This window comes from Taudactylus pleione, unplaced genomic scaffold (assembly GCF_031769625.1).
Source record: "Taudactylus pleione unplaced genomic scaffold, aTauple2 ptg000206l, whole genome shotgun sequence".
Classification (NCBI taxonomy): Eukaryota; Metazoa; Chordata; class Amphibia; order Anura; family Myobatrachidae; genus Taudactylus; species Taudactylus pleione.
The window spans coordinates 11,450,808-11,473,247 of NW_028284608.1; the positions used below are offsets into that span (position 1 = coordinate 11,450,808).

General features: G+C 45.0%; 1 protein-coding gene across 7 annotated transcripts in view; it reads left to right on the forward strand.

The window, feature by feature from the left end:
• The window catches only part of PLCB4 (phospholipase C beta 4), a 335,768-nt gene that overhangs the window by 30,849 nt on the left and 282,479 nt on the right, over positions 1-22,440 (forward strand). For all 7 annotated transcript variants that reach the window (XM_088478044.1, XM_088478048.1, XM_088478046.1 and 4 more), the window contains exon 2: positions 9,691-9,748. The gene's annotated coding sequence lies outside the window, so the exon portion shown is untranslated. The remainder of the gene's footprint in view (positions 1-9,690; positions 9,749-22,440) is intronic.

Genomic DNA, 22,440 nt, shown 5'->3' on the forward strand with positions numbered 1-22,440 from the left:
CAGAGGCAAAGCAGGGGCTGCGTGTGATCATGCAGGACCCTTTCCAGAACTTTACTGACCCAATCGGGACGCATACGCAGTACCAAAACATCGCTCCACTACGTCCGACATTGGCAGTGCGTCCACCTCTGACTCTGTACTGTATCTCTATGTATGAGTCTACTTATCCACACAATGCATTTCTGTAAGCAAGGCTAAACAGCTGTCAGTCACTCTGTCTTCTCTCCTTCTAAAATGGCGACTGGCTGAAGACGAGTAAAAGAGCATTATGGGTATATTAAATTACGTAAAATCACTCCTTATAACAGAAGTGCCCTAGCCTCTAGCATGCTGGAAATTTTTTCTTCATTATGACGTCTGGAAAAAACTAAAAGTCTTTTTTTTTTTTCTCAAACACATTCATGCTTTCAGCGTAATTAGCTACAGCAAAAAATACTTTATATGGAGCCAAATAACAGTCTCACTACATTGTACATAATAATCCCTAATGTACAGTACTGAATAGCGTGTGGAGCCTAGTTCTGGAACACTAGCAGCCATGCTATAAAATGTTTGCATGGGTGACTAGTTCAGCTCCTGGAAGGGAGGGAGCACATATTCAGCTTTCTAGCTGCGGGACCAGGTGAAATGTACAAATGGGTTTTATAATAACAATAATACATCTCTGGGTTAAGTGAAGCTGAAATGTTGGTCCTGGCTATATTTCAAGTTCATTTCTAGGTAAAGTAAAAACTGAAATAAAATATATGAGTAAAGCTTTTCATTAATGGTGTTATGGAACAGTATGCCACAGGATTAGGCCAAATAGTCTATTGAAGGAGCTTCCGCAAATGAGGAATGACTTGTAGAATATAAAAAAGGCAATGACCATGTCCTCACTAGAGGCAGTGGAGCTGATTCAGACCCGGTCGCTAAGGAGCATTCGCTCGTAGTTGCCCGATTTTCGCATTCTGCGCAAGCGTATGCATCGCAATGCGCGTGCGCAAACCAGTGCGAGAGATCGGGAAGCGTTCGCTCGCTGCGCATAGACAGCCCAGCAGAGTGAGTGACAGGAGAAGCCGTTTGTGGGTGGTGACGGGCTGGCTACTAGAAACGGGGGTGTGGAGGTGCGAATGCAGGCGTGCCTGAGCATCTCAACGCTGTTTAAGAGGCGTGCATAAGTAACAGGCAGCGTCATTGTACACGTCACCTGGTTGTATTTCACACTGAAGTGATCGCAGTGCTTGTGGCAGGGTATAGTCAACTTCAAGCGCTGTGATCGCATCCGATGGTGCTCGATGTACCAATGGTTACATGTACTTCCTGAAGATGACGTGCGCAAGTGGGCGTCTTAAGACAGGCTGGTGGGCGTCTGCATACACAAAGTGGTCGCACACCAAGACATAGTGGGCGTGCTTATGCCTTGCCGTGCCATCGCCTGCCTTGCCGTGCCATCGTCTGCCTTGCCGGGTGTGTGCCAGATTTGCATAGGCTTGGTGCGAGCGAACGCATCTAGCGACCGGGTCTGAATCAGCTCCAGTGTTCCATTTCAGTCTCGGGGTCCATGTAGGAAAAGCCGATAAGCCCCATTGCTGCTGCTTGTTAATGCAATCCCTTACACATCAAGTGGATTACCACCAGTAAGCACGGACCAGCATGGTTGATGTTGCTACCTCAGAGCCCTGATGTCTTGAATTCAATTACTGGCCAATGCATCTGTGTGGAGTTTGCAGGGTCTCCCAGTGTTTGCTTGGGTTTCCTCCCACATTCTAAAAGCATACTGGTAAGTTAATTGGCTTCTACCAAAAAAATAAACCCTAGTGTATACGGGGGTTAATTTTGAGTAACGCAGTTCTCTCGTCACAGATGCAAACTGCAAGATTTTGCATGCTGCGCAAAAGCAAATTTACGCATTTTTTGCCTATGTCTGTCCTATTCTGATTCGGACGCAGCTTGGCCAAGATCTGTATTTCTGTGAAATAGGGCATTTCGGGGCGACAACTGGACAGTGGCAAAGCGATCGCACGTTACCACCCTGACTTGTGGGAGTGTCGTAGGAGTGTGGTGGGTGGGTATAAGGAGCTCTGTGTGATTCTGGGGAGAGGAAACCTGTCTCTGACGTACAGTGCATCTGGAAAGTATTCACAGCGCTTCACTTTTTCCACATTCTGTTATGTTACAGCCTTATTCCAAAATGGAATAAATTATTTTTTGTCCTCAAAATTCTACACACAATACCCCATAATGACAAAATGTTTTTTTTGTGATTTTTTGCAAATTGAATAAAAAAACAACAACTAAGAAATCACATGTACATAAATATTCACAACCTTTGCTCAATACTTTGTTGATGCACCTTTGGCAGCAATTACAGCCTCAAGTCTTTTTGAATATGATGCCACAAGCTTGGCACACCTATCTTTGGGCAGTTACGCCCATTCCTCTTTGCAGCACCTCTCAAGCTCCATCAGGTTGGTTGGGAAGCGTCGGTGCACAGCCATTTTCAGATCTCTCCAGAGATGTTCAATTGTATTCAAGTCTGGGCTTTGGCTGGGTTACTCAAGGACATTCACAGAGTTGTCCTGAAGCCACTCATTCGATATCTTGGCTGTGTGCTTAGGGTCATTGTCTTGCTGAAAGATGAACCGTCGCTCCAGTCTGAGGTCAAGAGCGCTCAGGAGCAGGTTTTCATCCAGGATGTCTCTGTACATTGCTGCATTCATCTTTCCCTCTATCCTGACTAGTCTCCCAGTTCTTGCCGCTGAAAAACATCCCCACAGCATGATGCTGCCACCACCATGCTCCACTGTAGGGATGGTATTGGCCTGGTGATAAGCGGTGCCTGGTTTCCTCCAAACATAACGCCTGGCATTCACACCAAAGAGTTCAATCTTTGTCTCATCAGACCAAAGAATATTGTTTCTCATGGTCTGAGAGTCCTTCATTTGTATTTTGGCAAACTTCAGGCGGGATGCCATGTGCTTTTTACTAAGGAGTGGCTTCCGTCTGGCCACTCTACCATGCAGGCCTGATTGGTGAAATGCTGCAGAGATGGTTGTGCTTCTGTAAGGTTCTCCTCTCTCCACAGATGAATGCTGTAGCTCTGACAGAGTGACCATCGGGTTCTTGGTCACCTCCCTGACTAGTGCCCTTCTACCCCAATTGCTCAGTTTAGACGGACAGCCAACTCTAGGAAGAGTCCTGGTGGTTCCGAACTTCCATTTACGGATGATGGAGGCCACTGTGCTCATTGGGACCTTCAAAGCAGCAGATATTTTCTGTACCCTTCCCCAGATTTGTGCCTCGAGACAATCCTTTCTCGGAGGTCTACAGACAATTCCTTGGAGTTCATGCTTGGTTTGTGCTCTGACACGCACTGTCAAGTGTGGGACCTTATATAGACAGGTGTATGCCTTTCAAAATCATGTCCAAACAACTGAATTTACCACAGGTGGACTCCAACTAAGCTGTAGGAACATCTCAAGGATGATCAGTGGAAACAGGATGCACCTGAGCTCAATTTTGAGCTTCATGGCAAAGGCTGTGAATACTTATGTACATGTAATTTCTTAGTGCTTTTTTTTTTTATTAAATTTGCAAAAATCTAAAAAAAAAAACTTTTTACACGTTGTCATTATGGGGTATTGTGTGTAGAATTTTGAGGACAAAAATGAATTTATTCCATTTTGGAATAAGGCTGTAACATAACAAAATGTGGAAAATGTGAAGTGCTGTGAATACTTTCCGGATGCACTGTATCTCTTGCACCAAGCATGGGGCTGGTGCAAGTGCAGATACTAATTATGACAGTTACGGTGGCACGGGTACCCCGCATTAGCTCAATGGATACCAGCATTAGCATAAAGTACTACTTCAGGCTTCCACGGCTGCCCGCTACTGCAGCCACTTTAGGTGTGACTCAGAATGAGCCCCAGTGTGTGATCATGTAATAGATTGTAAGAACTCCACTGAGACAGGGGCTGATGTTACTGACTGAAATATAAAGTGCTGCATAACATCTGTGTGCTATATAAATAACTATTAATAAATACTCATACCAGCGCTGTACCTGTCCTGTTAATCTCAGGATAACCTTAAAAAAAATGAAAGGACAAAAAATAGATTTTCTTTGAAGGCATTTGTAATAATTCACTAATGTTTTAAAAATAGGTAACTCTGAAAATAAATAAAACTGCGCAGTTGTGGGCGTATGGAAAGTTGTAAGTATTGCAAGATGCGTGTGAGTCATACATTAGATTCATCTATCCATCTTAAAAAAAACAAACACGACACACACACACACACACATACGCACACACACACACACACACACGCACACATAAACACACACACACCTGTGTAAAGCGGCAAGGAAAGCACCTATCAGAGACACTGGTGCATTCGCAATCAGCCAATCACACGAGGTCTGTAAGTACTGGCAACTGTCCTCTTTATCAACTGGCGTATTTCCATCTGTCCTTGATTACCAAATGATGCGGCTTTCACTGACATATTCCGGCTATCCAGGTGCAAGTGGGCCTCAGTGCCGAGTTATACAAATCTTCATAGCCCCATATGCCTACTGCATGTTTTCTGTTCAGACTCAGAGTGATTTTATGTAGTTTACGTTACGGAAACTGGCACCGTGCTCAGGGCCTGGTTCAGGGACGGATGCAATGCCGGTATTTTCGCAGAATGATCGACTGTTTGCTATTGCGCATGTGCGAATGCCACAGTGCGGGCGTCCAGCAACTACATTGCAATTACTCTCGTACACAGGAACCTCTCGCACAGTGAGTGACAGGTAGTCAGCGTTTTGGGGGTGTTAACAGGGGTGGTTAGAAAAACGCAGGCGCGTCTGACCGTTTGAATGACGTTTCGTAGGCGTGCGTAAAATAAGCCATTGCGTTCTCCAGCGCAGCATAAGATCTCTCTGCGTGTTAGGAGAGCTGCAGTGTTTGACTTGCCTTACATGCTGCATGACTGCCTGCTGTGCGTCGATGTTACCAATGTTAACGCTGTTGTACGTCGTCAGATGGATTAGAGGGCAGCAGTGGACATCCCTATGTCTCGGCTAAGCTGTGGAAGGTATTAGCGTATTTCAGCAACTGCGATCAATGAGAGAATGCAGCTGCGATTGCAGCCGTCCATCTCTAAATCAGGTCCTCAGTCTACAACAACTCTTCATGGTTATAATAAAAAAATTTTTTTTTAATTTGCCATTTTATTTAATGATGTGTAATTATTCTGTTTTATTCTTTTTTTTTTTACATATCCCTTTTGTTTGACCAAACCTTTTTGAGCATCATTTATGAATTAATCCTAAAACCGTCTGTGGTGATAACCTGCCAATGGTCATGGGAAAGTTCATCCCAGATGAATTTTGAGTTACTCTTACATAGGCAGAAGCCTGCCCAGCTTACCCCAGCCGCTTAAGTGTCATTTATTTCTGGCTGTTTGTCATAGCAACATCTCTTTTCTCTACGACAAAAGTGGCTCAGCCAGTAATTTCATAAATATGCTGTACTTCTCAAAGAATACTTATTACACCAGGCATTTTCAATTGCAGTCGGCTTTCCTCCCATTGTTTATTTAATGAGCATGTATTTTATTTTTTCTCTTTTTACTTTTGTTTTAGGCTTTATTACTTTTTGCGCATACCACAAAGCCTCCTACTGTAAATTGTTCTGCAATTTGCAACGTGTAAAGCCAAATACGGAGTGATGTTTTCACTCCAATAAACTGTGAATATCTCCTTGAAAAGTCGCGCACGAGACATCACATCCAATTTGCTTCTCTGTTATTAAATGAAGTTGAACAGGAGCCTCTGATTGATGTTCCTCTACAAATTTGGGCAGATATTTTCTTTTCTTTGCTGCCTGAGAAGTGGTGTTTCTAGAGGGTGTTTTTATTTTTTTATTTTTTTATTGTATTGGTTTTATTATGGCTTTTTTTATTATCTTTTTTTGTTTTTCCTCTTTGCTTGTTTGTCTTTTTTTTTTTTTTTTTTTTAAGCTTGTCAGATTATTACAGACAGAAGTTGGCGGGAATTGTAGTTTACTTTCTGGAGGTTTGAGTTACGTCTCCCTGGTTTAGCAGCACACAAATGGTTGCCATAGAAAGCAAACAGCTCTCCCGGATCTCACAGTAATTGCTGTGCAAATATACCAGCGCCTATGTTTTTTTTCCTGCTTACCTTTTCAGTTTCTACTATACACCTGTATAGTATGGAGAAGTCAGATTGTACTTGAAACCTGTTTACATATAACTGTATACAGTATAAAGGTGATTTACGCAAATTATTTGAACGTTGACGTTTTAGGGCCTGATTAAAAGAAGTACGCAATGCCGATATTTACGCAGATCGAGCAATTGTTAGCCATTGCGCATGCGTGTAAGCCATAATTTCGCGATTTCGCTTGCACAGAGGAATCACTCGTAAAATAAGTGACAGGTAGTCAGCGCTTGGGGTAGGTAACGAGGTGGGTAGAGAAACGTAGAAGTGTCAGACAGTTTAAACATTGTTTTAAGGACGTCCGTAAATTAGCCATTGCGTTCTTGCTCGCAGCAGGAGAGCCCTCTGCATGTGTTGAGACCCGCTGTGTCTGCGGCATTTTAGACTTAAGGCCGGTAAACCACTAGACGATGTCTAGTGTGTACTGACCTCGTTAGCGACAACACCCGGCGGGGCGCCGGCAACGGCAAGTGCGATTCCGGCAGGGGCCATGCTCCATTCGACAGCATAGCCACCGCTGATGATATGCAGGTCCGACGGGCCATGTCACTGAAGACGCGCATATTTTCGCAGCTGCATTCCGTGCGAAATTGCATTTGCGAGTGCATTGGAGTCCATCTCTGAATTAGGTCCTCTGAATCAGGGCGTTTTTTTTTTTTGTTCAGCCTCCTGGCCGCTCGCATAGCTGTGGGTGACCACCCACAGGTATAGCGAGTGGCCAGGATGATGGTCGCGATGGTCAAGACCATCGCGACCATCGGGCTTACGACGAGACCCTTGTGGTAGGGTCTCGTTCATCGCAAGCCCCAGAGAGCTTTTGTCTCTAACAGAGTCGGAAGCTCTCCACTGACATCACTTGTGATGTCAGTGGGGCCGCCCCCAAACGGCAAGCGTTCCCTCGGGAATGCCTCCGTTTGGGCAGCAACCCCCCCCGGCCCGCCCACCAAACGGGGCGAGCTGTCACTCAACATCGACAGCTCGCCAACTTTGGTGCGAGACCCGGAGCGACGGATTCGCCGTCGCTAGCCGGTTCTCGCGCTGTGGGCCACCATCGACCTGGTTGCGAGCGCTCAGTGCTTGCGACCGGGTCTGAATCAGGCCTTAGTTCATTAAACAGCAAATAAACCCACTACAGGACAATAATATATTATGCCAGTTTCTAAACACTGCATTACTGGGTTCAATAATATCTGTGAAGTATCTTTGTTAGCTAGATTTGTTCATCACTTGGCTGAAAGAGGACATTTGTGAACGTGGGAAGAGTTTCCAATGATGTTCAGTTCCATTGCATTGGGGAAGGGGAGTGGGGGCAGTGCACAGAAGTCTCAAAGCTTCATAGGATTTTCTTTGGCTTCCAGTCTTCTAGATAAAGGAGGCTAGTGATGTCACGGGACATGTTCTTCTTTGTTGTTTAACTCATTTTACAGTCGTAGCAGACATTTACTCCTCAGCTTCAAAGGAATGCATTATGCTTCTTTTGTGATGCAGAGAGAAATTATTTCAAATAAGTTGGACATTTTCCCCATCCCCTGCTGCTTTTACAGGAGAGTCTGCTCCGCTCCGCTGGAATCCAGGATTCTGGGTCTGATTCATTACGGATCACAAGTGCAACAGATCGGCCGATGGTGCGTACTGCTCATGCGTATGTACCGCAGTGCCCGTGCGTGAGTTGGCATTGCGATTTCACTGTGATCACCTACACATACACAAAGCCATCTCAGACCATGGGATAGGACGTCAGCGTTGGGGGTGGTGATGGAGTGGTCGGAGAAACGCAGGCGTGCCTATCCGTTTAAACGCCGTTGCATGGGCGTGCATAAATTAGCCTCTGCGTCGGCATACGCAGTTTGAGTACTTACTGCGTGCGATGAGGTTAGCAATTTCTGAGTAAGGTCAGACCTGTTGTAAATGTGCGTAAGGGCCGATGTTACTCGATGTTCCCTGATGTATACGCAGAACTGCATGGTATTACGAATGTGTGAAAGCGGTAGTGGGTGTCTCTATGCTGGCTTTGCGATTGCAGACATCAGACTATTTTCTCAGCAGGCCTGCGTGCGTAATCACAGCTGCGATCGCAATAATGATCTGTAGTGAATCAGGCCCTTTATTTGGACCCACAATGTAGGGCATACTGCACAGGTAGGCTGCAAGCCAAGCCTTATGTCTCAGCCCCACTTCCTGCTCTCTTCATCTCTCCAGCCCAGGCCAATCACATTTATACCCCCAGAAAAAATAATAACGTGTCATCAGCCTGTAGGTTAGGAGTGATGAAACCGGGAAGCTAAGTCATTATGTAGTTCAGTTTGTGCCTTGTTCACACATTGACCCTTCTTGGTGGGGATCCGATAAAAACATGGGGCTATCAGAGCTTAGCAGTGTCCTTGTAGTAGACAACCCAATGCACTATGCAAAGGGGGTGGATAACCTTTCAGAATATCGACTTTAAAGTAGAGATGAGCGGTTTGGTTTTGGCTCGTACTTTCCAGCCAAGTTCGGGTCTCAGAACGTGGCAAAACATCATCTTTCACGGACATTTCGACACAGATGTCCGTGAAAGATGACGTTTTGCCACATCCTGAGATCTGAACTTGGCGGGAAGATCCGAGCCAAAACAGAACCGCTCATCTCTATTTTAACTCAGTGATTAGCCATTAAGGAAGTGAATCTAGATTATCTGCTATTGTGCAAGTGAGATTCACCTAGCTTAATGCATGGCTATAAGCATGGTTGTTGCACTGCATAGGCAAACGCAGGGGGGGTTTCCGTCTGCCTGGAACCCCCCCTCCCCAGCCCACACCATGACCATAATAGAAATAGTAATATAATAGATTGTTACTAGTGCTGCATGTTCTTCTCAGTATCACAAAAGAAATAATTAGCACCACATGTGGATCTTTTTACATGTATCAGCCAGTAATAAATAACCTGTGCACCAACTAGAAGATCTGGAAAACATGCACTGTTAGAGATGCACTGCTATAGAGCCCAATATGTACATATACAGTATGTCCAGGGCAGTGCTAGGTTCTTCTGCTGCTCCTCCAGGCTCCCGGACTTGCTCCAATAGTCTGGAATGGTGCCCAGTGCCCACATCTAAAATAAATACATTCAGCTCAGGTGGGATGGCCTACTGCCGCATCTAATGGCTTACTGTGATCACTGGTCCTGTATATGCTGGAATTATGACACACAATACACTTTGTATGACGCTTATTAAAGCTGGTTCTAATTCTGCCCTCTTCATTGACAGGCCACACTCACTCTACAATTAAGCCTTTGGAAACCCCCCTCTGGAAATCCTGCGTTTGCCACTGCACTGGCACACAAACACTTTCATGGCTGGCAGCCTTCTGTATGGCTTTACCCGGACATGACACCTTGGCCCTACCTATGAATAAACTGTGTGTCTCTTTTTGAGATCTGTTGGTGTGTCAGCTTTATCCTGTTCAGTAACGCAGAATGTTTATTTCTTATAGGGAGCAATGGATTTCTTACAATGAGCTTTACAGAAAATCAGCTACCTGCATAGCGAAGGTACAGTAAGTCTGTTTTTTTTCTCCCAATTAGTTCTTTGTGTACTTTATATTTATTGGTTTTGCTGTTTCTATTTTTAGCATAAGACGAAACTTCTAGTTCCTGTAATTCTTTATCTTTTAGACTAGTTTATCTTGTGTGGTAGAAAATGAACAATACATCTCATGCAATACAGAAGTAAAGACATACTTTTACAGATCAACTAAAATCTTATCTGAGTAGGTGTTAAAAATAGTAGGAAAAAAAATGTGCAAACTTGATATTCCGGTCAGTAAAGTAGTTGACCCTAGTGTATTCTCAGATTATGATTCTAAACGATTGTCTTCCATGTTCCATTTTGCTCCAAGCAATGCACATATTTTAAATAATGTAAGTTATAGGAAAATATATATCAAAGTTTAAATAGTCGAGGTACCAACCAATCAGCTTCTGTCATTTTTCAAACACACACTGTAAGATGACAGTTAAGCTGAATACACACGTAAAGATTTTCTGTCCAACCATCCAACTAGTTCACAGGTTCTCAAACTCGGTCCTCAGGACCCCAAACAGTTCATGTTTTCCAGGTCTCCTCACAGAATCGCAAGTGAAATAATTAGCTGCACCTGTGGATCTTTTAAAATGTGCCAGTGAGTGCCGAATACACCTGTGCACCTGCTGGGTGACCTGGAAAATGAGAACTGTGTGGAGTCCTGAGGACCGAGTTTGAGAAACACTGAACTAGTTGATTGGTTGGAATGAAAATCTGGTAAGGTATGAAAGCAAATGACAATCGGCAATTTGCTCCCAAACGCCCGAAAATGGACAAAAACTGTTTTAACAAATTGATTAAATCAAACATTTAACAAAGTTGTCTGAACGACCATTTTCATCTGTTTTCTGGCATTTAGGAGCAAATAGCTGATCATCAGTTACTCCCATACCTTACCAGATTTTCATTCCAGCCAATCAGCTAGTTGGATGGTTGGACAGAAAATCTTTACGTGTGTACCCAGCCTTAGGAGCTGATTGGTTGGTACTTTATTCCTCTCTACTTTATCTCTCTTCAAAACTTGATACATCTTCCCACTAATATTAACATTATTAAGGAGGAAGGCTCCTTTCCTGTTATTTTGTGCCTGCTTTTCTCACAGAAGCAGAGCGGGGGTTTCAGCCATCTTGTTAGATCAGCTAAGACAAGCATGACAAAATGGCTTCTGCCTCAGCCAATAGTACCAGGTTTGACAACATGGCTGCCACTCTGTGCAGAGTGCTCCACTGAGAAATGGATAATAAAAACCTGAGCTCTGGAACGTAGCAGACAAAACTATTACTTTAATAACTTGTTGCCCTTAACAATGTGTTCTCCAAAATAAAGTTTTATTGCTTTATGATTTGCATCCGGCTTCAGTGAATCTTGCTTTATGATGGCACTGAAGCAGTCTGTGCCGCTCCTTTTGCAAACTGCAAACAAACGTGTCTGGGTGTCATAGAAATTTGCAGCTCTTCCTACTTGACGAAACTCACAGTAATATACCTTTTATCCTGGCAATGTAATTTGCAATGCAAAAGCACATGTAATGGGCAGTATTAGAAAATAAACATGAGTGAACATATACATTAAACCCAAGCAGGAGCCTGCGCACTAAATGTAGTGGATGGTCTGTGCATGCACACCTAAAGGTGCAGCCAGGCAGTTGGTGAATATTCAGTTATTATGTAGCAATCTCTGTCATGTACATAGACTCTGCAGAACATGGGATGTTACAAGCGGCTCTTGTAAGCTATAATGCCAGGGAAAGACATTCCAGATATAGGGGTCTATGTACTAAGCAGTGATAAGTGACAGAGTGAAAAGTGATAAGTCTGTGATAAGTGCCAGCCAATCAGCTTCCAACTGTCATCTCACAGGCTGTGTTTGAAAAATGACAGTTGGAAACTGATTGGCTGGCACTTATCACAGACTTATCACTTTTCACTCTGTCACTTATCACTGCTAAGTACATAGACCCCCTAGTCATAGAAGTAGCCAGTGCATTGCAATTGTTTAATGTTATTACCTGACGTGCGTGGTCTTTTTCTCTTTCCAATAGAAAATATTGATTTGTGATTATACAGTTTGATTTCTTTGTGAAAGTTCTCAGCTCATTCAAAAATGCTATATTACTTGATATTATTTTCTGAGTTGAGTTGTGTATGGCACTAGTGAGCTTTCACAAATTTTTACTTTGTCTTGCTACTATTTGCCGGGTTTGTCTGCCTACTTCATGCCCTTTGCTGGCAGCTCCTCCCTAACGCCACTGCATTCAGATGAATGCCACTGGAGGCAGCAGACTGAGCAGACATTCCAGTGGTATAAAAAGAGTTACGATTTGTTTACCATCGTAAAAGTAATTTCTACATCAAGGTCCATAGGGTTCCACAGGATACCTTGGGGTATAGGTGATGACGTCAGGCATCGGGCACCATAGAGTTAAATTTTCACTCTCCCAGGATGCACTAGGGTCCCCCTCCTATATCCCGCCCCCGAGCCAAGGCATCTCAGTTTCGTTGGTACCCGGCTCGGAGTCGGAGCACCTGTTTAGAGGAGGGCTAAGGATTAGCCCCTGAAGTTTTCTTCAAGGCAGCTGTGGCTGCCCATCTGGAAGTACAGCATGGACAGCGGCGTCCCAGGGGTTAATTGCATGCCAGGGGAGCGCGCCTTCCCTGTACACAGCCGGCGCCTCCCCCGCTGCACACAGCCCTATCTGCACCTGCCGATTGGCCCTGTAGCAGCGCTCCTCCCCCAGGCCGGCCTCCTCTCTTCGGGGCTGGGGAGCGGTCACGGGTCCACACTTGTTCCAGGGCAGATGGACTCAGGCGGAAACAGAGCTTCCAATAAACATCTTGGAACTCTGCGCCGTTTTCAATGCTCTCCAGCAGGCACAGTGGGTTCTCCAAGGTCACCCCGTGCAGGTCCAGTCAGACAACGCCACCACCGTGGCCTACATAAATCGTCAAGGAGGAACCCGAAGTCGGGCGGCACTCGTAGAGGTGTCCCGCATTCTGGTCTGGGCGGAGCGCAATCTCCCGGCCATATCAGCAGTATTCATCCCGGGAGTTCTCAAATGGGAGGCGGACTTTCTCAGTCGCCAGGACGTTCATCCGGGGGAGTGGTCCCTGCACCAGGACGTCTTTCAACTTCTGGTGGACAGGTGGGGTATTCCAGAGATCGACCTCATGGCGTCTCGGCACAACAACAAGTTACCGGTGTACTGGTCTCGCACAAGAGACGAAAAGGCGTCTCTGGTGGATGCTCTGTCCGTCCAGTGGACCTTCCGGTTTGCTTATCTATTTCCTCCTTTTTCCCTTCTTCCTTGGGTAATCTTGAAATTCAAACAGGAAGGAGGAACGCTCCTGTTGATAGCTCCCACGTGGCCCAGGAGGCACTGGTTCTCAGACCTTCAGGGTCTGTCCGTGGACAATCCTCTGCGGTTGCCGCTGCGACCGGACCTACTGTCTCAGGGTCCTTGTCTTCACTCGGACCTGACTCGGCTGTCTTTGACGGCGTGTCTGTTGAGACGGCCATGTTAAGGTCCAGGGGTTTTTCCAGCTCTGTAGTACAAACTATGCTAAGAGCTCGGAAGCCTTCTTCCTCAAGAATATACCATCGTGTGTGGCATACGTTCTTCCAGTGGTGTCAGCCGAGAGGTTATGCACCTCGGAAGTTCCGTCTGTCTAGAGTGTTGGCTTTCCTACAGGCGGGACTAGACCATGGGCTTCGCCTTGCTTCTCTGAAGGTGCAGGTGTCTGCCCTGTCCGTCTGGTTCCATCGTAGGATTGCTACAATCCCTGATGCACGCACCTTTATGCAAGGTGTTCTTCGAATTCAGCCGCCATTTGTTCCACCGGTGGCGCCTTGGGATTTAGCTGTGGTCCTGAGGGCTCTCCAGGGACTGCCGTTTGAACCACTGGGCTCAGTGGACCTTAAATGGCTGACAGCTAAAACAATTTTCTTTCTGGCCATCGCTTCGGCCAGACGTGTTTTTTTCTGACTTAGGGGCTCTATCCTGTAGACCCCCTTTTCTGATTTTTCATGGGAACAGGGCAGTGCTGCGCACTCGTCCTGATTTTCTTCCCAAAGTTGTTTCACGTTTCCATATCAACGAGGAGGCCACCTTGGACGTTGTGCGGGCCTTAAGGATTTATGTTGACCGCACTTCTTCGTTTAGGAAGTCGGACGCCTTGTTTGTCCTCTATGGCTTCCGTAAAAAGGGTTGGCCTGCTTCAAAGCAGACTTTGGCAGGTTGGATTCGTATGGCCATTTCAGAAGCTTATCTTCATGAAGGCCTTCCGGTTCCTTCCTCTGTGAGGGCTCATTCCACTATGTCTGTGGGTCCTTCGTGGGCAGCTCGACGTGGTGCCTCGGCAGCCCAGATCTGCAAGGCTGCCACGTGGTCCTCTGTCCATACCTTTGTGAGGTATTATGCGTTTGACACCTTTGCCTCTCAGGATGCTTCCTTCGGGCAGCGGATTCTCCTTTCAGCACAGGAGCGTCCCCACCCTTGAAGGATACTGCTTTGGGACATCCCCAAGGTATCCTGTGGATACCCTATGGACCCTGATGTAGAAAATATGAGATATGATAAGAACTTACCTTTGTTATCTCTATTTCTAAGAAGTCCATAGGGTTCCACAGGACTCCCGCCCTGTCGCACCTGTGCTGCAGATGGGCTTTACTCTGGTCACCGGTTTTTCCGTCTCCCTCTGGTGAGAATGTGATTCTTGTGTGTGTCCATATCTTTTTTCTCTCTCTTCCTTCTCCTCCTCCGGCCTATGGCTTGGTACGTAACTGAGATGCCTTGGCTCAGGGGTGGGGTATAGGAGGGGGACCCTAGTGCATCCTGGGAGGGTGAAAACTTATCTCTATAGTGCCCGATGCCTGACGTCATCACCTATACCCCAAGGTATCCTGTGGAACCCTATGGACTTCGTAGAAATAGAGATAACAAAGGTAAGTTCTTACCATATCTCATATTTTTGTTATATCCTTTCTGTTTTTTGTTTTTCTAATAAAGTCAACTAGAGATTGAAGCGAATAATTTAGACAATTCAATTAATGTTTTGCTCCTCATCTGTTTGTTTTGAACATTTGAGCAAGTCACATTGCTGGAAATGCATGAAACCTTGGAGAGAGATAAAGTGGAGAAGTTGCTCAAAGCAACAAATCAGCTTCTAACTGTCATTTGTCTAGCACAGTTTATGAAATGGGAGTAAGCAGCCGATTGGTTGATTTGGCCAACTTCATTTTATCTCTCTCGGAGGCTTGATACATCTCTACCTATTGACCACAAAGGTGTTTGTGTCTGTTCATCAACTGACTGTACTGAATAGGGGGGTTAGTGAGATGGTTCCATATAGGTCGGTGGTCCAGGAACTTGTGATTGTAGCCTAAAGACTGGATCCGTTAGTACGCGGTTAGCATTAAATGATGTTTTATGCTGGGGTGACCTGTCCTCGTTACTGGCAGATCTTTACACGGCCATAATCAAGGTTTCCCCGCGGACGGAAGCGAAGCGCCGGCAATTCAGATTACTCTTGTAATCTTCGTGTCAAAATGAATAATCCTGCAGTAAGACACATGTGATTATATCTGTATACATAAGCTGTCTCTAATACCGAGAGGAGTTCTACATATTATCAACAAGTTTTAATTTAAAGCCTTAAAAAGCTGGCTGCTCTAGTCCCCTGTTGTAGTTAAACGCTTATGTGGAGCCTTTTTTAATTATTATTAGTATTTGAATAAATCTAAATTGTGCATAATTGTTTTTATTCTGGATAGTGGAGTGAACTGTTCAGTGACAGTCACCTACCGAGCCCCGCGGGACTATATAGCAGATACGTATGTAGCAGGGATCTGTGTCGTTGTACATCAGAACGGGGACACAGAGGGTTTACTTGTAAAGAGCGACACAGCGAAATAAGGAAATAGTGTTCCTTTTATCAAGTACACTGACTTACTCGGGAGGACAGATAACCTTGCTAGAAGGAATATTTTAATACTATTATCAGAGATGGAAGTTAGATGAAAGGTATAAAAGATGACAAGTAGGAAGAAAATGCTTGTGGGACTACGGATGGAGTTCTTTCCTTTAAGGATACAATGTTTATGCTCTCATTAGTCAGAACGTACTAGATAAAAGGTTTAGTGTTTATTTTGTTTGCGTTTTTTTTTAAACATTTTTTTAATGACATGTTTTTTTTAAACATCCTTTTATAGCTACTTGGAAGCAGGCAGCTCATGCTTTATAACGTGATCGTTATCATCAATATGGGATTTTGTAATATGAACTTAATTCAATATTTAAGGCTTAATTAATGTGCTGTGAAGTACTCAAATATCCCATAATTTATAGCAATGAATCATATATTAACTTAAGTCTATAGCAGATGTTCCCAAACTCCGCAATTACAGTCCAAGTTTTAAGGATATACATGCTTGAGCACAGGTGACTTAATTAGCACCTAACCATCTGGACTCAAGCATGGATATCCTTGAAACCTGGACTGTAATGGCAGAGTTTGGGAACCTCTGGTGTATAGGATACAGGCTTGGACTGGGCTGTTGTGGCCACGCCTCCTTTCTGCTAGGGGGTGGGGCTTAGCGGCCTGCGAACCAAGGTTTACGCTGCCGGGTTAACAACAATGCAGCAGGAGTGCCACAGCTCCAGACTACTGTGCCTTGCCAATTCAGCCCCCGGCAGTACTAAGTCTCACCCATGGCCAACTAAGCCCCACTCACTCGTGGGAGAACGAAGCTCCGCAGTCTTCCATCTGAAAATGAGGTGGCAGTTGCAGACTGTAATTGCCACTAAAATTATGAAAAAAGTATGGACATGGGTCATACTGAGCAGACGAATACCACATGCATCCCCACAGCTAAATGTAATATCTGATGCTACCCTGTGTGAAATTTCTCTGGGGCTGTGTGTATGTTATAGTCACAATGGGGGATATGTATTATAGCAGCATTTAACGTGCTGCTATAACGTTTCCTGCTTCGCCTCTTTACCGAGGAGAAGCAGTTAGCACTAACGATGAGATGTATTAACATGTTATCGGCCGGAGCGATGAGTGATAATTCTCCCCTCCGGCGATCCCCGCTAGAGACCACAGCGGCTGATGCCCTGTGTCTGAGTCCCGGCTGGCTCCACTGAGCATGCGCGGGATCTTGCAAGTGTCGTGAGATCCCGCGTGCAGTCCTGGTGTGGGGATAGGGCATCGCCAGGCTGTAGATGTCGATAGTGACAACTGCAACAGGCGGAACGGTCAGGCGAACTGACCGTTCATACGTAGCCCAGGCTATCGGCGCTGCTATCTTGTAGATAGCAGCGCCGGCAATGACAGGGGTGCATAGTGCCCCTGTCATTTACCGCCCAGACCCCCGATCATACATGGGGGATCATACATCTCCCCCAGTGGGCCTTATCAACCAGTTTTATCATTCACAATAAGTGATAAAACTCGTTGGCTGATTGGCTGAAGCACTATTTATCATACGCAACAGTTTTATCACTTGTTGTGAATTGTAAAACCCGTTGATAAATAAGGGCCAAAGTATGAATTTGTGCTACACAGAGCACAGAATCAGCGGCGGCCAGCACTGTCTCTGAAGCACTGAAAGTTCCAGACTTGTGATTAAATACAGTGCCTATTTTCATTAAATCATTCCGCGCAGCAGCATCATGGGACACTTGTGGATAGGGGGCCTGATTGAGCACAGATCGCAATTACAACTGGGATCGCAGATGCTCTATCTGCGAACCCTGTTGTAATTGCGATCTGTGCTCAATCAGGCCCCCTACCCACAAGTGTCCCATGATGCTGCTGCGCGGAATGATTGTTATCCACTGCGCATGCGTATAAGTTGCAATGCGTGTGCGCTGTGATCGCACTGTGATTATGCATGCAGAGTGGAGTTCATCGCAGAGTGAGTGACAGGCAGTCAGCGTTTGGGGGTGGTGATGGAAGAGTGTTCGGAAAAATGCAGACGTGCCTGTCCGTTTGAACGCTGTTGCATGGGCGTGCATAAATTAGCCACTGCAATGGCATACGCAGCTTGTGTACTCATTGCGTGCAATGTGGCTTGCAGTTTTTGCAGGCAGGTCAGAGCTGTTATAAATGTGTGTGGCGGTCTGATGTGCAACAATGATACCGATAGAAGTGCGAAGGTGGACGGATGTGAGAGAGCAGAAGTGGGTGTCTTTATGCTGTGTGTATTTGTGGTAGGTATTAGCATTTCTTTTCACAGCTGCGTTGCGTACAAATTTGTAGTTGCAATCGCAATTTCGCTCCGCACTGAATCAGACGCAGAGGGCCTGATTCAGAGCTGGACGCTATTTGCGGTCGTTCGTTCAGAAAAAAGGGGTGGCTATTCAAATGAACCGTTCGCTCTTTGCGGTCTATTCACGCCTCTATGTCTGAAGGAGCGAACAAAACTTGCGGTCGTTTTTTTGATAACTACGCCCCCTGGCTGCTCGCATCCTACATCATCTCCGCTATTTATTAGATTAATCGAGTACATCGACCAGTGTATGAACTGCTCGCTATTCTTGTGGTTGGTTTTTCCTACCACAAATTTGCGAGCAGTTCTGACTATAAAATAACCCAGTGACGTGGTCAATGACGCTGCTGTATTAATTATGTACACCCATAAAACGCCCGTTTTGACCTTTAAGCACGCCTGCGTTCTAATCTCCACTCCCCGTTTTCAAGCACCTTCCCCTGTTACCACCCACATACGCCTCCTCCTGTCACTCATATTAGCAGGCATTCGCTATTTAGCGAACAAACGATTTTCGGACGCACTGACTGGTTCGCGCATGCGTATTACGATCCGTACGCATGCGCAGTTGGGCAAACATCGCTCGGAACGAACGAGCGGCCGCTTACGAGCGGCTCTGAATCAGGCCCAGAGTCCTGAAGAAGGCAGGGAGGAACAGGATAGACACAGGCGGCATAGAAAAAACAGTGTCTCAAGTTTAATTAGAGTTGGGGACTAAGGAAATTTCTAAGACCTGCCCGGCACATACACATATTCCACTTCCACATTTCTCATCCTCAGTGTTATTGTTATTGAAATAAGAATTGACAACACAATGTATCATTCTGAGCTATTTTGCCATTTATTGTGTCAACTCTTTCTTTGTGATTCCAAGCTGGCAATTCAGAAGTCTATGGGGTTAATCCCATTATACGCCATGTACTCGCTGGTGATGCGACCTTGCCAGCTGAAGCACTGCTGTCTGCAATCACATCACATGCATCGTCGCCAGTTAAGGGGTTAATATCTGTGCTGTGCTTTAAGCTTAGTGTCTTGAAACCCTTTGACTGTGACTTCTGCTCTGTCTGTCTACTCTTCTACTATTATAAGACTATAAGGGGCATATTTATCACAATCCGCATCTCATATTGTATGTAATTGAATCTGCTCCTATAAATGAAAGTAGTTGAAGGTAGACGCTAGCTATACACCCCCGCCCCTATGGAACTAGCCACACCCCATGGCACAACCTATACACCCTGTGCTGACAGCACTGGTCACGCTCCCACATCACTAGAGGCACACAATAGGCCCTTAATAAATATCAGCTCCAGGCCCTTGTGGAACTTAATCTGGCACTGATCAGGACAGCCATTTCTCTTGTGTTTTAGAGGACAGTCTATCGCTAGTTAACTCCTCCTGCATCTGTTTGCACATATTATTGCCACGCCTTTCTATTTACTGGGTTCACCCACTTTGGCACATGGTTACACCCCTTCAGCGTGCCCCTACTATTGCAATCCCCTGGTGGGTCCGTATTTGAGTTTATATGGTGTTAGTAACCTGCAGCCATACTTGCCGACTATGAGCTCCCTCCTTCCGGGAGGGAGCTGTCGGGCTTCCAGAATGGGGGAGGGCGTCTCGCAGCAACAGGGGGGCGTGTCCGGGTGATGATGCGTACATGGGGGCGGAGCATGGGCGTGACAGCGCGATCGCGGCACTGTGGCCCCGCCTCTTCACAATGCCGATTTTAATGGCATTGTATAACAGGAGCAGGGCCACGATGATGCGATTCAGCGAGAATCACATCACTGGCCACCCCACTGCTGAGCTTTATACTGTAACCATGGGGGGAGTCGGGCGTGTTGCCATGGACCGGGAGGCTTGCCTGCCTTTTCGGGAGGCTCCCGGCCGAATCGGGAGGGTAGGCAAGCATGCCTGCAGCTATCACATACCAATTGTTGGCAGCATTTATGTGGCTTGAAACAACAGCATCTAAGCTGTTCATTAGACGTGACTTGCCTCAGATATTTCACAGACTGGATTACCATTAATATTGGTTATGCCACTACAAATGCACAGTTTGTAAGTGACGGTTTGTAATAAACCTTTTTTTTTTTCTTTTTTTTTTAAAGAAATCAAATAAATGTTGGTGAACCTGAAGTTTAATACGTAATAAGATTAAAACTGTTTTTTTTTCTTCATTTTCGGGCGTTTCTCTTTGGTATTTAATTAATCATATTTTTTCAAATTCACATTACATACAGAAGCATACAGTAGAATAAAAAAATCTGTGTGCACATTCGCTTGTTCCCTGGGAAAAATGCTGGAAAATGTATCTGCGTTGTAAATGCTTTTTTTTTTAGGAGTTTTAAACGCATTTTCCATGTGCTTTGAATGCAATACGCTTTAACCAATACAACCGTTTTTAGAATACATTAAACACTTGAGAAATAGGTTGTGCCGAATTAGAACTTTACAAAGCAATGACGGGAATAAGCCCATTAGCAACCATCCATTCTTTTTAGCAATCATCCATCCTTTTTAGGCATTAGTCATATATAATTTTTCTTTATATATTTTTAAACCTACAGAGGGGTAGATGACATAAAGTTTCAGCCAATCAGCTCCTAACTGTCATTTTTCAAACACAGCCTGTAAAATGACAGTTAGGAGTTATTTGGTTGACACTTTATCTCCCGCAACTTTCTCTCTCTCCAGGGGTTAGTACATCTCCCCCATAATGTGAAAATCGCTGCTAAGTTGCCAGCGGTGGTATTAAACTCCTCTTTTTGTACCTTGTTGGCACTTGTACGTGTAAACCCTGTGTTTCTATATAAGGGCCGTTTGGCTTCTCTGCACGGTAAGACCTTTCTGGCTGCTCCAGCCGATAAGAGCTTAGAAGGCAATATAAAAGAGATTAGGAAACCGTGTATCTTTATTTAGAGAGTATTTGATTAAATTGGCAAGTTATCAGGATAAGAGCATCAGAACCCTGTCTGCAAAGCCACATTTCTTTACATGTAAGCCTTGCTAGAACCTGCTGCCTTCCTCTGCTGTGGAATTTTGGCTGTTGTTAATGTATACACAGACTTTGTGGCATAGCAAGTCTTTTGGAGGAATGATTATCACTAGAAATAAACCGTGAGGAACTCCAATCTGGATCTACTAGAAACACTCCCCACACACTTTATTCACAGTCCTGCATAAAGGACACGGAGAGACCCCACACCTATGAATGAGCAAAAAGGATCCAACACGGGATTTCCGCAAATCGCCACCTGTTCGAGTGCTTTAGAACATCTATTCTTCAAGGCTTCTACGCCACAACTTGGGCAGCTGTAGGTAAGTATTTTCCCTTTGTGGTAACCACCCTACACTAGTAATAAGTGACACCTTCCAACCATTCATCGCCAGTGGAACACCCCCTCTCATAAATTGAGCGAGTCAGTGAAGGCACGCTTAATAACACTAGCCCAGGATAACAGTACTGTAATTAGACTGAATGAGAAGGGTCAGTGTATGTGGCACATACATCTAATCTATGTTCACCTAATTTATTTTTACCAAAGTAACCACCATTGGTTATTAATGCATTTACGCATACCTATCATCATGAATTTAAACAATTTACTCAGAGTACATTTGAGCTATTTATTTTCACTCAGGACTGTAGTTCCTAAAATAATCCCTTTTTAAAAATATCTCTGAATCCTACACAGGCATCAGGAGCTGTCTGTCCTGTCTGCAGTGTGGCAGATTAATGTCCTGCCTGGCATGGAGAGACTGGGCAGTAATTATATTGGGAGGCTAGTGATCTGGCTATGGAACAGAGCTCTGGTCTGCAAACTCTGGAAGAGAATACTACAAGCCAGGGGATAGGCAGCGTGTAGCACAACAGATCCCAGCATGCCCTGCCACAGTTTTGCTATTACGGAATTCTAAAACTGTGGCAAGGCATGCTGGGATGTGTAGTTCATCAGCAGCTGGAGTGCCAGACATTTTCTTACCCTGCTAGAAGCGATGTCATGTCTTTAACTTTAAATGGACTGACTTTTATTATAGGCGTTTCTGTCTGTTGATCTGAGTTTTCCTGGTAGTTAGACAAGAAATACAACCTGTTCACCCCCTGCCTTTACAGTATTCTCTCCCTGGGGGAGATGTATCAAAGCTTGAAGAGAAATATTGTGGAGAGAGATAAATTACCAACCAATCAGCTCCTAAATGTCATTTTACAGACTGTAGCCCAGATTTATCAACGTGTGATATTCTTGTTATCTCTCGGTATTAATCTTAAACCAGTGGTTCACAAACCTTTTTTTAATCATGGTGCCCTATAGTATCAGCATTTTGTTCATGGCACCCCCAGGTTAAAAGTTTCTGCAAAAACTATTAAAGTAAGTTAATTGTG